Source organism: Sinohyriopsis cumingii, unplaced genomic scaffold (assembly GCF_028554795.1).
Source record: "Sinohyriopsis cumingii isolate HCF-2022 unplaced genomic scaffold, ASM2855479v2 utg000974l, whole genome shotgun sequence".
Classification (NCBI taxonomy): Eukaryota; Metazoa; Mollusca; class Bivalvia; order Unionida; family Unionidae; genus Sinohyriopsis; species Sinohyriopsis cumingii.
Window position 1 is genome coordinate 645,880 of NW_028315950.1, and position 10,302 is coordinate 656,181.

The following is a 10,302-nucleotide window of genomic DNA, read 5'->3' on the forward strand; positions in this document are numbered from 1 at the left end:
CCAGGACTAACTTCTCATTATTAAGCAAGTAATGACAAACATCTACGAAATCCTTAAAACAGACACCTATAAACAAATGCGCATACTCCAAATTTATTACAATGTACATTAAAGATGAATCGAAAACGATCGTCTGATGTAATTATTGATTGATAGACGGAGATACATGCAAAAAGATATAATAGTTCTTTCCATGGTTTTTTGGGTTCTTCCTCCACCAGTAATACTTGCCGCCATGTATAGCCTATCTTGTGCTGAAAAAATGGCATTAAACTCTACAACAACAACAACAAAAATATAAAGATCGGTTGATATATACATGTTCATACTTGTAGTGGAAACACATACAACATACAAAATAAACAAATATATTGATTGATAACTCGGGTGCAGGCCAATTAAGAGTTCCAAATTCTGTTTACCGTTTGTAACCCTTTAATTCATAATCCTAGAGGAAAATACCTATGATATATATTTTTCAGAACGAATACCACCACTTAAAAAAATAGTCTCATCTTAAAAGTGACATGAAATGACATGAAATATTCAATGAGTTTGGACCCTGATCAAATCCGACTACACTCAAAGATTGTCCCATATTAATAGTGACGAGAAATTTTCAATGTCTAGGATTATGGTTAAATCCCATAACACTCAAACGTTGTCCCAGATTAATAGGGACGGGACATTTTCAATGGGCTGGACAATGGTCAAATCCCATAACACCAAACATTGTCCCATATTAATAGTGACGAGAAACTTTCCATGTCTTGGATCATGGTTAAATCCAACAACACTCAAACATTGTCCCAGATTAGTAGGGACGGGAAATTTTCAACGGGCTTGGACAATAGTCAAATCCCACAACACCGAACATTGTCCCATATTAATAGTGACGAGAAATTTTCAATGTCTATGATTATGGTTAAATCCCACAACACTCAAACATTGTCCCAGATTAATAGGGACGGGACATTTTCAATGGGCTGGACAATAGTCAAATCATACAACACCGAACATTGTCCCATATTAATAAGACCGGGAAATGTTCATTGTCTTGGACCATGGTTAAATCCAAAAACACTCAAACATTGTCCCAGATTAGTAGGGACGGGAAATTTTCAACGGGCTTGGACAGTAGTCAAATCCCACAACACCGAACATTGTCCCATATTAATAAGACCGGGAAATGTTCAATGTCTTGGACCATGGTTAAATCCAAAAACACTCACACGTTGTCCCATATTAAAAGTGACCGAAAATTTTCAATGGACTTGGACAATAGTCAAATCCCACAACACCAAAACATTGTACTATATTAATAGTGACGGGAAACTTTCAATGTCTTGGACCATGGTTAAATCTCACAACACTCAAATATTGTCCCAGATCAATGGGGACGGAAAATTTTCAATGGGCTGGATTATGGTCAAATCCCATAACACCAAACATGTTCCCATATTATCAGTGACGAGAAACTTTCAATGTCTTGGACCATGGTTAACCCCACAACACTCAAACATTGTCCCATATTAATAGGAAAGGTAAATTTTCAATGGGCTTGGACAATGGTCGAATCCCTCAACACCGAACAGTGTCCCAGATTAATAGGGACTGGAAAGTGTCAATGGACTTGGTTCATGATCAAATTAAATAACATTCAATCATTGTAATGGATGTCTCCACTTAAATGTCTGCTAGATCTGAATTGTTTTTTTTTTTTAAAAGAAACATCTGACCCCGGCAGATCCAAGAAGTATATTTACCCCGAGGTCCCGTGAAGTAACAAATATATGATGAAAAGCTAACCTGTCTTCAGTAGCACCCTGTGAATGCACAATAGATTGTCGTGAAAAATGGTGTCTGTCTATAGTGACTCAAATTGATTAAAACCTGATCTTCACGTAAACCACGACAAGGTTCATCACTGACTCAAACTTATTAAAATCTGATCTTCACGTGCGAGAGTGATTTTAATCAGATCGACCACTGGCTCGTGTTGTTCATATTATATATATATATATATATATATATATATATATATATATATATATATATATATATATATATATATATATATATATATATATATCGTATCCCTTGATATAAAACACTTAGACTAATCCAGTGATTAAGTATTGTGATGTCAGAATTGAGTATGTCTATAAGAGTGCAAAATTTACAATATATCAACATGTATTGATTTAAGAACAAATAAACTAAATTCTAGATGTTAGTTAATTCCATCAAAAAATTTTGAATTATTAAAGATACCGTATTATCTCCATATTTCAGCCTTCTGTTAGAGACACGTATAACAGAAATACCGTGTAAGTCTTGTTCCTATCTACCTGGTACGTCGTTGCGGTCACCCAGGACTATTACACGAAAGGCCTTTTCAGGTTATGCTTACATAGATAAAGTAACATTGTGCAATCAATCAACAGTCAATAGCTGGTAACTCGGCTTTTGGTTCATGCTAAAGAGGTTGTTGTTGTTGTTGTTGTTGTAGGGATTAACGCCATTCTGCAACACAAGATGGGCTATACATGGAGGCCAGTATAAATGGTGGAGGAAGAACCCTGGAAAACCACGGAAAGAACCACCAACCCACGAGAAGCTACTGGCAAGCTTTCTCACATACCCACATTGGCCGAACCTGAGACTCGAACCCACGCAGATAGAGGTGAGATGGCAATGAGCCGTAACGGTGAGACTTGTAGACCACTCGGCCACTCGGGGCTCCTGCTAAAGAGGTAAGGGCGTGTTAAGCAAATTTGGTTAACACGTTGGAGCTATTAATACGATCGTGAATAAGTCCATATCAACACTCGTACATAACCTAACAGCCGCACACGACTATACATTAATATCTGTCAGTCAGTCCTTGTCGATTGTTATGCATCATACATAGTAGAACGACCGAACACAACTTCAATTTTAACTTTTATGCGAAATATATCATCAAAAACTTAACAAATATTCCAGTGCCATGACATAAATAAACAATTCTCTATATTCGTCTTTTTTTTTAAACGCAAACATAAATTCAGCATAGAGTCGTAAAAACCTTAATATTTCTCATTCAAAAACAGAACCGGTCAGTATTTAGCACAAAGTAATCACCATCAATATATATATATATATATATATATATATATATATATATATATATATATATATATATATATATATATATATCTTTGTGTACCATTTCTTATTTTTCGTGTAATTAATGAATTTCTTCCCTGAGTCATACTTTCTGCCTTCCGGGAATCGACTTCTCATACACTTGCGAAAATACATCCTATATCTTCAAAAGTTCTCAGAGTTGCAAGCAAAATCAATATATGTATCTTCTATACGAATAATTATTTCAAATATTTACTATATATAGCTAATGTCAAGTAGTTTTCATTATAGTTTTATAGTAAGAACGGAAAGAAAATATCAAGTTTGGCAGATTAATATCTACAGAAGCATATGCGGAGAATCGACAGACAACAAACAAGCGAAATGTAATGAAAGGAATAATTCAGTTGATTTGATATAATTCACGCATGTTTCGAAATTCTCTTCGCTAGTGACAGTACCAACCACAATTATATTTCTAATTGGAAACTTAGATAACAATTGGGTTTCAGAAATGCGTGTAATATGACTTTCAGTCGTGGCTCGGGATGTTTGCTTCATGCCGTCTGCTAAGGCCCCATGTAAATGATAAATGTAACGTTGGTTGTTATCTTATTTAGTTTTTATGCAGCACGATAATTGCAATGTTATCAATAAAATATATCTTTCTGCCGTTATATATTGCGCAAATATGCAATATCTAATCGCCTATTATAGTTCTAAAACAACGGCAATACATGCACATTCCACTGACTGGTTTAGCAGTTGATAATGCAGTATTTTCCAAATTATTAGATTATGTTCAAGCTATTTGGTCGTACAACATCATCCAACATATGAAGCATGTTCGCATTACCAATAACTCTTAATTCTGTATCATCGACACTAACTACACCTTAGGTAAAAGCCTACCTATCACAAGACCGGATCAGTAAACAAGAATATGTGACCAGCTAACTCAACCGGTAAAAAAGCATTCAGGTTTCAAATGAAGGAAGCAGATCACATATTTCAAACCGTTTTTCAAAAGCAGCTTCAGCAGCATATTGACTCTAACGGTAGGTAGCATGCTTGACTACTGTTATGACAAGGATTTTAATCATAACCTTCTTCTCGTTTTTTGCTATGAGAAGGAAATACTCATAAATTAAGAAATGTCTTTGCCCATGGAGAGAGAGAGAGAGAGAAAGAGAGAGAGAGAGAGAGAGAGAGAGAGAGAGAGTTCAGGCTCTCTTAACAAAAAAGGTGTCACTCCTAACGGTGTAGATACGGCTACATCCTGTGGAATGAGATAGGTACGGGAATCGCTGTAAGGAAAGACAGAGTCTTCTGATTCTCGATGTACGAACTCTTTATTTAAATAATTGATATATACATATGATGCTACAGTCTCGAGATACATCTACAAAAAACTTTATGTTTAAAATCCAAGAAATACAAATAAAATTAGAGCTTTCCTTCGAGCTTACCAACATCATACATTTGTATAATTTCTGCATTTTCGAATATAATACAATAATTAAATCTTGACCAAAATTAATGATAGCCAAAGAGTACAAAATTCAATAGTTGCAATTTAATGCAACAAGAAAATGTATGTTACTAAGTTTAGAATAGAATACTAATTTGGAAAAGGTTACTAAAACATTATTCTGTATTAAAGAATATTTTGATTCCAAATTAAATCTAAACATTAAGTTGGTAGCGAATTCGTCTTTTCCAATAATTAGTACCATATATACGAATGAATATAAATTCTTTTAAACAATTAAACATTCCATTACACTATAATATAAAATAGAAAGAACTCAGAAAATGTTTGTAAAAATATGAACGTTACCTTCAAAACCTCAAACATTAAGAAGTCCCTATTTTTTAAAGAAGTTTTACGAACACAGACGACGCTTACCTTAAGGAAAGACAGAATCGGATCTGATTCTCAATGTACGAACTGATTTTGCGCAAGCTTGTTCTCAATTTATACACACTTTTGAACGTATTTCACGACCAAATATGGGCATTCGTCTAGGTACTTGAGTTCGTTCATTTCGAATCAGAATGAGGCTCTCGTTTTTTCCTACGGGCGCTGTTTTGCGTCTGAGTGCGTCATCAGACAGTCAGTTCTGCTGCATCAGCTTATTCGCTTCAAGAAACACATGAATCTTCTAGCTTACTCAACCAAATGGAATTTTAAGAATTCGCTTGTTCAGCAACTTACAACCGTGTTTAAAATTTGCTGACTTTTGGATACAAGAGATATATATTTTATAGTAAAAAGGGTTTTTGCACTTGCTGTAAAAGCGCAATCTTTATTAAAATAGTATACAGTTGCAGCACAGAAATAAATAAAATTAATCTCAATGTAATCAGGACTGTGAATTTCAATGGATGTGGCTGCAAACCACCGCATCCAATCAAGATTACGTTGTTCCAACAAGATCGAAACGAGAGGAGCACACAACCTGAATGGACCCATGATAAGCAATTTTCCAATGCCGGTCCGTGTGTGTGTGTGTGTGTGTGTGTGTGTTTCTGTGTGTGTGTGTGTGTGTGTGTGTGTGTGTGTGCTGGTGTGTGTGTATATGTGTGTGTGTGACTTGGATTTTTAACGTAGCTTTAAAAATAATTCAGTCATATTGCTAAGATATCTGCAGTGTGACAGTTTACAGTGGTTTCTAGCACTGGGGAATCATTCCACAGACAGGCAGCATCGTGTCCCACCCAGTCACATTACCCTGACACCAGGCCGACCATTCCTAGCACTCACCTCTTAATGCTGAGCGCCAAGCAAGGCAGCTGCTAGTACCATTTTTATAAGTCTCTGGTATGACTCGGCCGGGGTTCGAACCTGTGACCTCAGCGTTTGTACAAATACATTTCACTCAAATGCTCATATAATGGCTTCTCTGGTACATCTGGTAAGCAGTCATTTTTTCAATGCTAAACTTACAAAGTATCGTTATTAAATCAGTTGACTCCACCATTTTCGGGCCATATACAATGCACCGCTGTTACGCGCTTTTGGTTTGGTGGCATTATATAATAAGGAAGGCAACTCATGAAATCCAATAGATGTCGCTAGGACAAAGCACTTAAATATCTGGTCGATCCGCCAAGGTGTAGCTAGGGTTAACATATCGGAATCTTGGCTAGCGAAGATGGATTCAGTGTGTAATACTCGTAAGACTTACTTCAGTCTATATTGTTTCCGAAACAGATTCCTGAGGTAGGTTCTTGGAATACAACAAAGCATTTTGAAAGCGAAGACTAATCACGTAATGCAATTATACCGTATTCATCAAACATAATTGAGGGTTTTTAAAAATCTGTCTTATTAATTTATTAGGAAGATCGAAATTTTTACTGGACAGTCGGCAGGTATTAATACTGAAAAATACATTATGTCTCACGTAGTTACCTAAAAGAAATCTTTTTCATTTCTCGAGGAAAATATGACAATCTCCATATATTTTCGGAATTTCTCGACTCCTGTTTTTCTTTATGAACATATAAAGCTTCAAAGATTCACAGAGTTATAGAGTTTTACTAAGCCTATCTCTCATGTAAGTAGTAAACAGTGACCTACGTCTCAGAAGCAAGTTTATGTCAAATCTTCATTAAAGGAGAAATTTCAAAAAAACAAACAAAAAAACATTCAGTAAAATTATATATCACCAACAAATGAGTGCAGTGATTTAAAATGTTAAGACCAGTTATACAGTGCGGTGCTCTTAGAGGAGTTATTGCAGAGGTTACCAAACACGATGTTTTGATCGTACAGCGCACAGCATGATGTGAATGCAATTTTTGGACAAAAAGAGCATCGAGGATGAGAATGCAGTGAGAGAGGGACAAACCGTGACATAACGAGAACAGAGAAAATTAGGTAGAATTTTGTATTCTCAGTATTCCTTCCACTCCATATTCCAGGACCAAAAATTGTATGATGTAACCTTGATTTTATTAGGAAGAAACAAGAATCCTTGTGATCGTATCATAATCGTAAGAAATGAAGGACACAATGGAAAGGTTACTGTGTAAGTTAAAGAGCATGCGCCAACAGTAATAATCTTTTCATTTTTAAGCTGGACCTGAAATTAAGATGAAACAAATAGATGAATGTGAACATAAAGAGTAATATGTGGGTATTTGGGGACGTACGGATCCTCCTTTTGAAAATGGCCGAAAATATATAGAGACTAACTGGAATTTAACATGGAAAATATTTTCTCTATAACTGTGAACGATAAAGGGTGGAACGTTTTTTGGAGCCAAACTGGAACATTTGTATGGTATTAGGGAAAAGTCGAGTCGAAAGGTTATAGGGACAATAGGTTAAACTTTTATGGGAACAAACGGGAATTAACATCTGGATGGTATTTGAGGACAAGTGTTTATAAGGACAAACCGGAATAGTAATTTTAGAAGTTTTATATACAATCCAATACAGCGCATACACTATCCCGAAGACACGTTTTGATTACAATGCGGCATCCCCTAGTGTCTGACGAAAAGAAAAGTAGTACCTAACACACAGTATACTTACAAACAACTTAATATCACACACGAGTTGGGTAGGAAGCAAGTGAAGGGTGATAAAATATACACAAAACTCTCGAACACAAACATTCTATAACCTCTCACTCACAAGCAGGCAAGGACACTATACCCAAACAAAAGCGCTATTACACTAAGATAAGGGGATTTAAGTTTTCATTGTTAACTTAATCATAGACATACACATATCAGAGTTTCCCAAAGAATAGTGCTAACACATACTGCACCACTTCTCCGCAATCTTCTCGTAACTGGTCCGTAGACTAAGATTCACTTAGGGCATACTTGTCTCACCACATAAATCCTTCTTTTCTCAATGGCTGTCTCCATAACCTTTGTGATGATCCACGATGTCTTCACAAGACGATGTAGCCTGGGTTTAAGTATCGTACTGCTAACTTTCTCACTGACATAAATGTTGGATGAATTATCTTGAGGACAGGTCACAAAATGAAACAACGCGTCTCTTGAAATAGTTTAAAGGTGAATCAAAACTGACCGGATAGTTCCAGCAATCCGAATAGGTGTTAGACACCAGTGGCGTCGCTAGGGGGGTGCGGGGGGTGAGGACCGCACCGGGTGACACCATCTCAGAGGGGTAACACCAAAATGAAAAATTGAAAATTTTACAGAGCACACACTGCTCGGTCTAGTCGGATTTCATAAGCGGATAACCGATCATAGTTAAATACATGACTAGCAGGCACAGCAGTGGCGTCGCTAGGGGGATGCGGGGGGTGCGGACTGTACCGGGTGACACCATCAGAGGGGGTGACACCAAAATGACATTACTAAGGATTCTGTATGGTCTGTTACGGAAGGAGGACCATGGGGGTGACACCATGAGCTACCGCACTGGGTGACACCAACCCGAGTGACGCCACTGTTACACACTCACTAGCGTTTGTACGATTTTCCATTACCGAATTTAAATTGGCTGAAAGACAACATTGGATACATCGTATAATCTGAGAGATTTAGCAAAGTCTGCTACTAGTAGTAGTAGTAGTAGTAGTAGTAGTAGTAGTAGTCAATATTATGCCAGTGGAGCATGACTTCATTTTAGCTTTGGCTTATTTCGCATTGTTTTTCGCAAGAATGAGTGCCAGTAATACCACCTTTTCATCATCCTCCATCATTACCAGTGATTGCTGATGTCAGACCAAAATAGAATAAAGAGTAGGAGAGGTTTTGTGAAATCTCAGAAGAACGAAAATAACAACATTTGTTCAAGAATAACATCAACAAGCGGAGAAAAGAACGGAATAATTTGAGAGGAGGAAATTATAAACCGCAAACAGCAGAAGCAATAGAGTGAAAAAGACATGTTAAAGGACATTTGGAAAGAATTACACTATTTCAGTGAAATCTAGGAAACGCCTTTGGATACACCCAAGTGAAAAGAGATATTTACAATACAAGACTTCTAATCCTTCACTAACTACATCAACTTTCACCACCACCAAGACGCCTGCAGTAGGACCACTAACTACTACTACTAGTACTACTACTACTACTACTACTATCAAAGCATCACTAGAAGGAATGGGTCTTGGAAAAAAAGGCTAAAGACAGTTAAAGCTGATGATGATCAAGCCCATGGTATTTTTTTTTAAGTTCAAAACACAATGGTCTTTTTTTCATGGCCACCTTTATGTGTTAGAAAGGATATGCTACTTAGTGATTGCCAAATCAAACGCACATTATAAATCCTTCTATTATAAAATGTGTGTGTATGTATGTGTAGTCGTGGATCCACACTCCGATTAAAATACAATCATTTTTAAAATCTGAAATATCTGCGTATTTTTCTCTGAGGATCGAACTCTGGACTATCTATATTAGGTCCACATAAATTTGTAAGTATTAATCTATACTTATCAATAGTTTTGTTTAGAATAGCTTTTTTCCTATATTGTCTTTCTTAACTTTGTATAAGATAAATTAGAAAATGTTATTCAATAATGTAGCTACCCCTGTAAACTAAAGAACTGTAGTCTTTGTAATATTTTCTCACTTGTCAATGAAATACGTATCTTTTACAAAATAAATAGAGCTTTTTAGTAAATTTAACACACTGCTCTATTTCTCGAGATATATCAGTCCCTGGTAATAATTTCCGGCACACAATATCGACTCAGACATAAAGAGATAAATTAATTTTGTTACATTTTTTGTTTTAACGGTATGTTGACGATAGCGCTATTAAATATTGTCTAGGGTGTATTACTTAATTCCATGAATACGCCCTTTTCTGGCTTGTTAACCATATGGAAAATATGCAGATTGTGCAACATAATAGGAATGAAGCAAATTAAAGCTGTTATAAAGGGCTCAACTATTGTCTAACCTCGAAAATACAAGATGAAAATAGTTTTGTAGACTCAACCATTGTCTAACCCACAAAATACAAAGTAAAATAATTTTTTGTTGCTTATACAACAATATAAAGGTAAAGTCAAAAAGATATAAGACTTTGCTTTAATGAATATTTTAAAACGAATTTCACTTCAGATGAAAACGTGAATTTAAGACTGCTACCTATTTTTTTATTACCGGTTGCAACTTGACAAAAACAGCTTACGGTTCGGGTGCGGTACCAGAGTTGGAGAT